Here is a 13,242-nt window from a genome sequence, read left to right on the forward strand (position 1 = left end):
TACTTAAAGAGCTTTATGTGTGTTATGCGCCGCATTAAATGATTGAAGCGTGGCTTTTTCTTTTCATACCACGTAAATATAGTTGACTCAAAGGGTTTTATGTGTTATGCGCCATGTTTGGCTCACACATTACCCAAAATGGCTGAAGCGTGCCTTGTTGCCTTCATGCCTTGTCGATAAGTCTACTTATTCAGCGATTTGCTATAGTAGGTAGCTAACAGATAGTTTTGGGCTCAAAACTTTTAGCTCAAATGTTCACATCCAAAAAAAAGTAGGTTGCGGATATTATTTTCTTTATTTGAAGGGTAGTCATCCAAGATTATCAGGGCCGGTCGATTCCCCTCTTTCATTATAAAGGAAATACGTTGCCGTTTACGTTAAAGTTGGTTTTATTTCGTTTCCATTCGAATAATAATAAAAAAGCTTACAGTAACTGCATGTGAATTGTAATCGGAAACAATTCAGTGTGAGACCACGAAAAGGTCGTCAAATTACATCGAATTTTGTAAAAAACAAAAATTTGGAAAATTTTGCGTTTTTACGTTTATATTTTGGGCTGTTGTTGTGAGGGCGTATCCCTCGGGAGCGTCAATTGGAGATGAAAACGAATTTTTGATGCCGTTTGAATTCGAGGCGGGCGATAATTTCCGTCTCCGAAAAAAGGTATGAACGAAAAGGTTTATCCTCATCGTATGTTATACGATCAAAGCACTTAATGTGGTAATGGTTCATAATGGCTGGGTAGGGGAAGAGAACTAAGAAAATATAGAATTTAAAAATCATTCGGGGGGGTTGTTTGCAAGTTTTCCTTCCCCCAATTATTTACATTGACTATTAACAACATCATAAATAACCGCCACATTAAATGCATTGACCGTAACATACGGGGTGGTAACTTGACGAACGCGCCATAGGAATTTGAATAGTAATCTTTAATTTCCAATTATTGGATTCCCTAATTAATTTAGAAATAAAGTGTTAAGGTTTTTTTTGTAGGGAAAAAAATTACGAATCCGTACATAGGTGTACTATTGTTTCCTATTTTATAAACTCAGAAAAAGTATAAATTTAAAAATTAAAAACTGTCGCGTTTATAAAGTCGGTAATGCCATGGAATTATGAAATCAAACAAAAGCGCCTGCATTTGCCATTAGTTAGCTTAGTTTGATCTGAAACTGTCATAGCACCACTCATTATGCTAAAAGTGAATTTTTCCTTTGAATTCTGGATACGTCATTACAGTTTTTAATAATTTATAAGTCATTAAAACATTGATATAAAAACCTCCAACAATAGGTATAATTTAGTGAATGTATACAACTGAGCATGTAGCATACATATTGAAACATAAATTAAAAAAACAGTAGTAGGTCGAGGACGCACTTGAACATTTACATTACATTTAGATTACTTTTAACGCGATTCTACGCCGTGATGTTCCTTGTTACACTTTGTAAAACGTTAAAGCTAGACGTTGTAAGCACGAACGTAAAACACAAAATAATGAACGTAACGCATTCCACCTTCGTTTACACCACAACCGCCGTAACCACCACAACAACCCTCTAATTATCTACCAAATGAGACCTTCCCTATCTTACTGCGATATTCCTATGAACCATCACGCATCATCGGACAGACGGACGAAATAGGGTAACGTGATTGCGAGCATGGTATAACATGAAACAAAAATCTTGATCTACGTAAAAAAGAAAGACTTATGAAAATCCCCAAAATTAACGAAACTATCCTAAGCAAAGTAGGAACTGAACTAGACGAAACCTTTGACGAAACGTAACATATACGTTAGAATACGTATAAATGAGTCTACTACAACGAAAAGACAATTTCGAGTTCCTCCAGATTTTGTTTTTAGCGAGGTTTACGACTTCATTCTTAGCTAGGCAGTTAGTGACCAAAAATATGCATCGAAACTAGAGCTTTCTAATATTTTCATTAACTGAACACGTATATAATTGAACCGAGTCTGAATGTCTCTCCGAACGTCCATTATCTGTACTCCAACGCCTTAAAGTAAATAACGACTTACGGGAATTCAGGAAGCTGCGAGTTATAGAAAATTGATAACTGTTTAAGAAAACGGAGCGTCTTAAGAGATAACTAATTGCAATTTGAACGTATCGGATTAATTGAAATGTGAGCTCTGAACGTCTGATAGATCTTTGACACGTGCATTGATGAAGAAGATTGTTTTTCGGATGGAAAACTAAATCAATAATCCACTACAGTTCTAAATGGAGCTGATGTAGCGGGAAATTTATTCACTAAGCAAAATGGGAATCGGCTCTAACAGTTTGAATTATACGTTAACACCTTTCTATATGCTGATATTCCGAAATATTGGGATCAATAACTATTAGTCTTTTAAACTGAGGATATTTCAGAAAAATGAATCAAATGAGGTGAAATAATGTTCGTTGGCTGTAGGTGTCTTACCTTTAATTAAAGAGTAACAAGTCTATAGAGGCGGCTATACAATGTTACTCCAGTTATAACCGTAGGAAAAACGATTTACAAAAAGTAAATTCATACTAACAATTACTTTTTAGGAAAGTCAATTATCTTTTCCTAACAAAGTTGATAGTAAAATCACGCTTTTACGGTAAGGTTAGACAACTAATAATACTTGTCCGACGAAGGAGCGAAATAAATTGGCGCTCATTGCTAATAAACCTGTCGTAATTAACTAATTAGTCTTTACCATGTCAATAATAATTTTACTACAAGCTCGAAAGTGTACAAATAATCCGTAAAAACACCTGCAGCAATATTAATTAAAATAATGTAGCATTGCGAGTAACATATCTAATCTTGAAAATTTGATTGTAAATTGGTTCTGACAAAAAAGAGTCATGATGGTATAGTGAACTTCTGCGAGACGTGTAGTTTTAACCATCGTATTGAAAATTTATTGGGCAAGGCAAGGGTAGAATCGGTTCTAAATCAACGTCTAATCATGCAAATGTCAGAGAAAGGAAATTCGGGATCTGGTACAGATCATTACAGAACTTAAAACTGAGATCAAGTAATTGAAGAAGCTGGAGTAGATACAATCAAATTCACGCAGAGGAGATAATCCAAGAAACTTTAGAATATCAACGTCGCGCTTGCAATCCAATTATATATAACATAGAAGAACACCATTCTGAAGATAAAGAAACACGGATCCAGAGTGATGTCGAAACAGCCGAGGAATTTATTTTACAAATTTCCACCGTTTCAACCTTCATGTTAGCAGACTAGGGAGACCATCATTTTGTTCTGTAATTTCGTTTGTGATCTCTAAAAGATGACAGCGTGACAGTTCTTAATTATATAAGGACTTAAGTGTGTTTTTGCCTTTTTTTAAAAGAAGTTCATTGTAGATTAAAGATTTTTTATATATTCTCCATATTTTCGAAAATTTTACAGACACAATAATTTGTAGATATTCTCCGAGAGACTTTTAGATATTCTTCAGTGATTTTTAAAGACTGTCAAAGATTGTCTTCACGTATTCCTCAAGCGGTCAAATTAATCAGAAATTCTTAATAGCTACATAAAAAAGTACTTCCTAATTACCGGCACAAATAAGACACAAACTGTAATTAGACCGTCATTTGTGCTTTCACTTCACGGATCTATAATAATGCGTGCTAATAAATAATAAACGTTTATTTATCAGTGCGTAGTTACACGATTGGGCCATTGGCTACGCTTGTAGTGGTCCTACCCGGCAATATTCAACGAGTGGAGTTTAATCGATAAATTACTCTAAACGTTATTATATAATGTTGAAATTGATTTCCATAACCCCAACAGGCGTGAATTTGAGAGCGTCGCTCTTTTGTAGTTGATGGGGGAATGGCAGCTTAGGTTTAGTTCTTTAGTTAGCCTTCTTTATCGACGTAAAGAGATTTGAAAGGGATCGTTTCGAGCAGAAATTGCCCTTGGTTTCCTTGTGCTATCCTCCAATTAAAGTAAACATCTTTCATTCACTAAAATATGACGCTATACCGACTAAGACGGTTTTCATTACTTAGGTACACAACGTCGCTGAACAAACAAACGAGAGCAATAATTAAATTTAATCTATCTGAATGTATAGGGGAAAAAGGTTTAGATTCCAGTAGTGGGGGAGTTAAATATATATTACGTAAAAGTTGAAGTAGCGCTATATAAGCAAAAGGAATATTTCAATGTTAAAAATATCCGACTTAAATAAGCCTAAAGATTCTTTCTGACAAATATTATGGAAATCCGCGAGATTTAAAGAAAAAGCTAAAACAGGATTCTAAAAATGTGAGATGAAATTTTAAGAGTGACATTTTCAACTTGGTAATATAATCCTTTTTAAAATTCTGTTTTCTATTTAAAACGAATACTAAATAAGAATAAAGTGTGACATTGAAAAGGTGGATAATATCCCTTCCTACTTTCCACCCTCTGTCACCGTCCATGGAATTGAAATAGTTAAGCTCTGACATATACTTCATGTTGTTTGTTTGTAAATCTTCATAATAACGGACTGTCATTTGACCCGCTTATTTCAAGCTGCACGAGTTTACTCTCGTATTATTTTTAGGATCGACCTAAAGGAGTACCTCACTGATTATAGGAATCATTAAGCTCTTTTCAGATTTTATTTGTGAAAAATAATTATATTCGTACGCTGCCTTTTTCCGCATTTTAATCATTGTGGCAAAGAAAACGGAGGTAATTGAATAATAACCCATGCACAATACATCCCTTGGGGAAAGTTCAACAAAAATTAATTAACTGTTACTTAATCCTGAATAATTCAAATACTTTGAACGGAAGCGTATAATCCTCTTCCGCCAATTGAAAGAAAATAGTCTCGAAATTGCGCTAAAGTTTAATTGCTAAATGAAGGCATTGTATTCCAAGTGCTTTGATGCATACGCTTCTCCGTTAATTTACAATGTTACAGCTCAATTCCTACGTTCTTCGTGACAGGTAACTCCATCTTGTTGCAACTACTTTCGTGTTCAAAAAATCTAGCGTTGTGCTATACTTAAAAGGATATTATCTTGCTAATATAAAATCTCCTAGCAATTTCCATGCAATTTGTATAGAACCTTTAGATTATTCAAACCCAAAGTTCTTTAATTCTTAAAGTCGTTATTAAATCTGTTCAGAGCCTCCTCAGACTAATATACTTAGGCCCACCTTAGTATTTCTCTGTTATATTACAGTCTTCAGGACTTATAACGAAGTAAGTGAGTGGTTAGATAGCCGACCTGCAAATCGTGGGTACCACTAGTTTATGGAAGGGATTATGAACAGAAAAATGGAATGCAAACATCATAACATCACGCGAGCAGGATTTCATTTATTTTTGCTCGCTAATATTATTTTAATCAAAATAACTGCTAGCACTTTGTTGACACTTCTTTAGCGTTCACCTTTTAAAGTGCGCAGATTGATAATAATATAAAACATAATGGTTAAACTCAACGTAGCCCGGTAGCCTGAGGCTTGAGTGAGAAGCTTTTAGTAAAAGTGGCAGTTGTTTACAGTTCCTTAAATTCATATTCTAAGTAGGGGAGGAAATAAATTGTTTACCGCCATATGCATAATTTAAAAGTGCGTTAATGTAATACATATTAAAACCCATATGCAGAAACTTTATAATTTTGTTTGTTTAAACAGCCCTTACAATTAAATTGCAACAGTAAAATCAGCAACTTGGAAATTAGCTATATATATACTAGTGCGACCGCACGACTGGTTGCTTGTAAAGCCAGAACTCCAGCAGTCGACGTACTGAAATTGATAATATTACATTCAGTTCAGATAAGGCTTTGTCTGGTTGCAAAATTTGTACAGAATGCACTGTTAACTAAGCATTGAAGTTATAATAGGATTTAAGTAGCGTAGCAGTCGATAAAAGCTTTCCTAGTTTTGGAATCTCGATGCATAGCTTTATAACAGAATTGAAAGAAAATTTTCAGGACATTGTTTTTCATACACACAAACCTTGTACACGTCTCAGCTTGGCGAGATTGTTTTATACACCCCATTATTGTGTCTGTGCCACCTACACCTGCAGAAATGCGGCTGTTTTGTTCTGCTATTTCTGGTCAACTGTATTTAGACTAGAATGTGAGAGCATGTTCAAAATCTAATATTAATCCTCGTGGTGTGCTCAGTTTAGATTGCGGTATAAGAATCGCATACGATTTTCAGTAGGAGAATTTTTTGACACTCGGCTCGCATTCGGAAACACACACTGATCCTTGAACTCGCAGAAATCGAATAGCAAAGGTTTGATATCGCTGTCCCTTTTCGTTTTCCAATTAGACGAGAAACAGATGGACGGACAAAACCATCACATAACGAGAATTTTTTTCTTTCGAAAATTCCCCTATAAAGGCCGAATATGAAATTTAATCGTTCAGTGAAGCAAACTGTAAAATAGGAATTAAATTTATAGCAAAGTAAGCGTACTACCAAACAAAAACCCTGGACAGTTAATAGTACCTAATGCATTTTGACCATTACTTAACTTAAACGGAAGTTACATTCACATAAACAAACGAAACCCAAAATTCTATGTTATTAAGATTAAAGAATCAAAATTAATACACAAATGATGAGACAAGCTACCTGCAGGAAACATAAAGGGGAAATCACCTTACGCAAAAACCAAAACGTGCACGATGGAGTCAGGAATGTGAAAATGCATTCGAAAGCAGCTAGCCGTATACCTTAACCTAAGGCATGATCCTAAACATAGACCAGAGAACTACCCCTCGCCAGCACAAGAACAAGTACAGTCGCACAATTGAAAAATAACAACGCGACAGCAGAAGACAAAATCAATGCAAACTGGAAAAATTACCTTGATCCTTGATCTATCAGTGTTACGTGGGAAAGGTGAACTGTGTTGAATAGGGTTATGGAAGAATGGGCTACGCGAAAAAAAACCAGTAAATACAGCTAAAAGTAAGTTATTATTTTATTTTTTTTAATTTTATTTTGCCTTTATTTTTTAAGTGGGCGGGGTTTCAGCCGAGGCTGCTCTACCAACCCAACCCACTATACATTTACAAATATCCATGCCCGAACCCGGATTCGAACCAGGGACCCTGTACCGCAGTCGAGCTTCCACTGAACTGCACTACACGGGCCGGCAACTGCGCTACACGGGCCGGCAACTGCGCTACACGGGCCGGGCCTTGCAATTGCAGACGATTTTCTAATATGAACAGAAAGCTGGAACCAGCAATTAAATAAATCGAAATACTAAAAGATTGTGTAAAAATATCTCGTAGTGGACCCGAAAACACTTAAAGAAAGCAAAAATCTACGCTTAAGGAACTGACAGTAACAATTTTAGGAACAAAGTTGACACATGGCAGCAAACTAAGCAGAAGCAGTACAGCTTAAAATTAATTCATATTGCTTACGCATTCGTTAATAATGTTAATAATGAATTTTTTCCATACTAATGTAGTGTGAAAATAAATATTCTAGGGCTCTTTGGTAAAAGAAACGTAAAGACAGCTACCTATCGAAAATTTTCACCAAGATAGGAAAACCAATGCGTTTTTCATTTTTCCATAAAATTTGAAAAAAAAAAACTGAAGTTTGTCCATCGATAAAAACGGAAGTCGAGGATGTTAAAATTTATCGATCTCCATCGCTATCCTATAATTAATAACGCAATCGCGGTGCAACGGAAACTAAGCAATTTACTGCGATTGAGATAAAATTTTGCTTAAAGAGCTTTTGTCTTGAGTCTCGTTACTCGTAACGAAAAATTTAATAGCAATCGATTAAAAGGTATAAGGCACCTGTGCACTACATTTAAAGGAAATTTTAATGATCTGTGTACTGAGAGAGGCTGACAGAACGAAAATTACGATCCTCGAGTGTGGGGGTTGTAACTCTTCTAGCAAATATTTCAATTTCTTTGATATATTATGTATAAACAGCCTACAATAAAATTGCTCTCGAAAAACAAATTTTCTTCTTCTTTGAAACTTACTTAAATTAAACTAGCAATCTTCAATTATGGGGTTGTAACTTTTGTGGTATATCAAATATTTCTATTTCATTGATAGATTATATTTAAATAATCCATAACCAATCCTACAATTGCCCTAGAAAAATAAACGCTTACATACAGTAGGGAGTTAATTTGAAAACTTCTCACTACAAATTTATCGAAAACCACTGATTAAAGGAAAAAACGCCGAGACACGTCAAAAGGTTTGTCAAGGGGGACAACTTTTTAACCAAAAACGACTTCATCGAGTAATAGCTTGTTTGAAAGGTCTTTTTTTTTTTTTTTTTTTTTTTTTTTTTTGAGGGCATTAACTGCTATGGGTCATATTACCCCAATTAGGGCGCCCCAATCTCTCACTACACTTTTAGATCTGTCTGTATATAACCTATTTCTCTTAGAAAACTTAGGTACTTTTTTTGCATTTATCGTTGCACAGAAGTTTTTCGACATATTACTCGATTTAAACTATGCAGCGCGCCTTTCGTTGTTATACATGGGGATTCCTGAATTTAATGGACGAATGGTTACAGTAGTCCCCATCGTTCAGCACTGTCGGGCAATCTCACCCTTAAGAATATGTTGGTGCGTTATCTGCGTATGCCATTCGCCAGTCGGTCATTTTTACATTTCTTCCTAGTGGCCTGGTTAACACATAGAGTTCCGTACATCTGGTTTTATTCGGGTCAGGTAGAGTGTTACTTTCAGCCATTTTTGTTGCCACATTAACCGTTTTCTTTTTCAGGTATTCTCCTAAGTTCCAACGGATGTATAAGGTTAACTCAATGTGATTACTAACGCAGCCTGGCCATGCAGCATGGTCGCTTGATCGTTTCCAGGTATACCAATATGACTTCGGTACCATATAATAATAATTTAAGCCTCTTTTTCCATGGTAAGAACTGAAAGGACTGGCATCTTTTCAGTCATCGCATCAACAGGATATATTTCAGAGATCCCATTCACTGCTTCCATACAATCTGTGACGATGATAACATTTTTGTCTATCGCCGATGGAGCAATATAACAACGCCTGCCACAGCGCATATTGTTCGGCAAAGCGAATTGAGGACCACGAACATAAACTCCATTCATAGGACTCTTCTCCAATCACCATCGCACTTCCAACACCACTCTCCGTTCTAGACCCGTCAGTATAGATGATTTCATACGAAGGATATTCATTACATATATCTTGGAATTTCTGTATATAAGTGTTACTGTTTGTAGTTGACTTTTTGTATTTCGCAAGTTCCGTTCTTATTTCGACTGCAGGAGTCATCCACGGTGCAAACTCTTGTGTAGTGTTTTCCAGAATTTCCGGAAGAGCGATACCTTGCAATTGAATATCCTCATAAAACCTCACACTTGCTGGTCTAGTAATAGTAGGTCGCATTCTATAAGCATTTTTATCCACACTGAAAATTATGCTATTAGGGTGACGGGGTAATGACAGTAGTTTAGCCATGTAACAGTAAGTTAACTGTTTTCTTCTCGTATCAAGTGGTGAAATTCCAGATTCGCAATGTAGGCTGGCTACCGGACTCGTAGGAAATGCTCCTATACAATACCTTATAGCAGCATGCTGCACAGGATCTAATATTGTCAGTAACGTTTTACGTGCCGACGAATAGGCAATGCTACCATAATCCATTTGGGATCTTATGAGCGCTTGATAAATTCGAATAAGGCAGTTAGCATCTGCACCCCACTTGGTATGCGCTAATACTTTAAGTATGTTGAGACTGTTGACGCATTTAGTCTTCAAGTGCTCTAAATGAGTTCTCCAAGTAAGGGATCTATCAAACGTGAGACCAAGGAACTTAGCAGCTTCCGAGCATCTGATGTTATGGTTCGTCAGATATAACATAGGATCATAGTGTGGCCTTCTTAACCTGCAAAAATGGACGCATTGTGTTTTTTCGTGTGAAAAACTTAAACCTATATTTTCGGCATTCCCAACAATTTGATTGATTACAGGTTGTAGTTTGCGAGTTATTTCTCCTACCGTTTTCCCTGATGTGAAGATGGCTATGTCGTCAACGTACATGCATTTAGAAATGTTTTCTGGTGTATTAGAGCATATGTCATTTATTGCTATAGCAAATAGAGTACAGCTAAGAGTCGATCCCTGAGGAACTCCATTCTCCAAAAGCTTATCATCGGAGAACTTATCACCAACTCTTACACGGAAACGCCTGTTTGTTAGGAAGGACTTCACTAACAATGGTAAGTTACCTCTCAAGTTATATTGGTACATTTTTTCTATTATGCCATACCTCCATGTCATATCATACGCGCCCTTCACATCAAAGAAAACAGCCACCAGATGTTCTCTTTTGCGGAATGCCTCTTGTATGCAGTGCTCTAAAATAATCAGATGGTCGGTGGTAGATCGGTGTTTCCTGAAACCAGCCTGATATGGCACTAGGAAGTTGTTTTTCTCCAAATACCACTGTAATCGATTATTTAGCATCCTCTCCATGATTTTACCCATGCAACACGTCAGACTGATTGGTCGATAACTAGTTGCAGACAATGGATTTTTTTTGGGTTTTAAGATTGGTATCACCACTGCTTCTTTCCATTCATCTGGGTAAGTACCCTCTGCCCATAATTTGTTATACAGATACAGTAACGATTCTTTCATTTCAGGCGTCAGATTCTTCAGCATCTCGTTTGCTATCTGGTCAGGTCCAGGTGCTGTGTTCCTGGCCTTTTGTAAAGCAAACTCCATCTCCAGCATTGTAAAAGGTAGGTTGTATACAAGATTATCGGATGTATAGAATGGTAGTTCAACCTCTCTTTGATTTTTTGTTTCAGAAAAGGTGGGGGGATAGTTTCCGGAGCTACTAACTACTGCAAACTGATTGGCCAAAGCGTTCGCGATTTCTTCTGGTTTTTCCAAGACTATCGAAGTCCTTTATTTTCACGTTTGATTTTTTAAAATCGGTCGATTGGTTTTCGAGAAAATTAGAAAAATTTTTGTGTAAATAAGCTATAAATAACCGTACAACTGCTTTCGAAATACAAACTGTTTCCCTTAATTTAAGTTTTTCTCTTAAACTTGATTATGTAATATAATACGTTTTTATGCTATATTCAAAAAAGTGTAGAATACGCATTACGTAATGAAAACTAGTGGTTGCTATTTAACCATGTAGAAGTACGCCACTGATCACAAATTTAAAGTATGTAGATTGGTAGCAAATTTTTAATAATATTAGATACCATAAAAAGCTTCTTAAAAAAATGTTGTTGCGTAGATACATATTCAGTGTTCCAGAAAAAAAATTCACCCTCGTGCCGCTGTATTTCCTCCGAAACGGTTCGACTGATTTTTAATGAATTTTTTTGTATATTTGGTAGGTATGAGAATAGATCGCAAAGTATATTTCATATCGCTAGGTTATTATGTAGTTCGCTGCGTGTGCGAGGTGAGGTGGCGCAGCGGCCGAAATAGAGCGTATGACCCATCCAACAAAACGACATTTCCCAAAGGCGGTAGGTACGAAGCTTGCGGGGTCTGCTAGTTTTCTGTAAAATTCGCTATTACATGCATAGCAATCCTCGATTGCAGAGGCTGACTTTTGTGATACACTAAATATAATTTCGTTTCTTTGTTAGATTATGTTTAACTGATCTATGAATACCCCGCAATTTCCCTCTAGAAAATAAATTTCCATCTCGTTCTAAGTTTACGTAGTTTTTCAGAAAATTCCCACTCACGTGTATAGCTATCCTCGATTGTAGAGGTTGTGTTTTTGTAGTATACCAAATATTTCAGTTTCTCTGACACATTATGTTTAAAGCTTTAAACAGTCTGTAAGTTGGAAATTCAATATAAAAATAAATTTCTGTCTTGTTCTAAACTTACGTATACGTAATGCTCACTTATATGCAAAACAGTCCTCGATAGCATGGGTTGTTATTATTGTAGTACGCTAAATATGTTTATTTCTTTAATAAATTATGTTTAAACAATCCATAAGCAACCCTGCACTTGCGCTATAAAAACAAAATTTCCGCTTTAAACTTACGTATAGTTTTCTATGAAATGTACACTTACATGCAGGGTTGTAATATTTGTAGTTCATCTACATATACTAATGTTGTTTTAGACAACAGTTAAACTCATTGTAGGTGTGGAAGCAAACTAGATTTGATCTATTTGATAGTATTACAACATGTCACACGCAAATTCAGACGCAGACAAGAATTTATTAAAGTATTGTAGTTTTAAAATTATGGTAAGTAGTCATTTTGAACGACAAAAAAACGTCATTATAGCCAATAAAAAAGGTAATTTTCATTTCGAAAATGGTATTGGAAGGTGCTGATGATTTTTTGTATTAGAAGACCAACGTGAACAAATAACAAAAATGATGTCTTGGACAATGATAAAATAATCAACAGTATTGAAAGTTGGAATCGAAATGCCTGAAAGATGATGTCCCTTACCCTTACCTTAGTGTATTCTATTCTTACACTATGCCCTTACTCGCCCGAAAAGAAAAAATCGAAAATGATTATGTCTCAATATATAATTTCAAAAAACTCAAATAACAGACATGTCGAAGGACATGAATGTGGCCAATAAAAAAGCAGTAAATTTTTTAAAGTCGAAAACCTTGAAAATGGGGAAAAGTTGTAACTCATATATAGCAAACTATTTACAAATACCTCAAACCACCAAGGAAAGTGGAAAAAGGAAATCCAAAAGAACACCATTCGATTTAATCTCATTTAACCTAAAACAAGTGACAGTTCGTAATTTTACTCTATGAATTTTTTATTGTTGTTTTACACCTACGATTTAAGTTTAAAGTTTTAGGGTAAGTATTTGAATTATTTTCCACCTGCTACTTCACTGAAATGTTTGTACCTTTTTTGAGTAAAAGCCTTTTCTTTAAGTATTTTAGCTCCGAATATTCGACAAGATTTAGAATTATTGCGTTATCATCTAACATTATCATTTAGGAAAAATTACCTAGCATTACTTTATGCATTTTTATTGTTCTCTTAAAGTCCCAACAGTTAGACAGTTTCACGTGTATAAACGTTTCCAACATAAAGCAATGATTTGGACGAAACTTTTTAATGGGCGCTCACAAAATTCGAATTTATCTAACTGTGAACAAAACAATAGTTACGGAAGCCAATTGACTGTGACCAAATAATAAAGACGAAAGCAACAATTATAGAAATTC

At 35.5% G+C, this 13,242-nt stretch overlaps 1 protein-coding gene and 1 long non-coding RNA gene across 3 annotated transcripts in view; one reads left to right on the forward strand and one right to left on the reverse strand.

Annotated features, from left to right (window-relative positions):
• Positions 1–13,242, reverse strand: part of LOC116165909 (atrial natriuretic peptide receptor 2-like) — a 114,273-nt gene that overhangs the window by 24,811 nt on the left and 76,220 nt on the right. The gene's annotated exons all lie outside the window — the stretch shown is intronic.
• Positions 9,039–10,938, forward strand: LOC116165912. Of its 2 annotated transcripts, XR_004144214.1 has the most exons (4): positions 9,039–9,500; positions 9,551–10,628; positions 10,688–10,786; positions 10,856–10,938. It is a non-coding gene; the product is annotated as an uncharacterized LOC116165912 (long non-coding RNA). The 2 variants fall into 2 exon arrangements; XR_004144213.1 differs by having other exon boundaries at positions 9,039–10,628.

The sequence above is a fragment of the Photinus pyralis genome, unplaced genomic scaffold (assembly GCF_008802855.1).
Source record: "Photinus pyralis isolate 1611_PpyrPB1 unplaced genomic scaffold, Ppyr1.3 Ppyr1.4_LG3a, whole genome shotgun sequence".
NCBI classification, from domain to species: Eukaryota; Metazoa; Arthropoda; class Insecta; order Coleoptera; family Lampyridae; genus Photinus; species Photinus pyralis.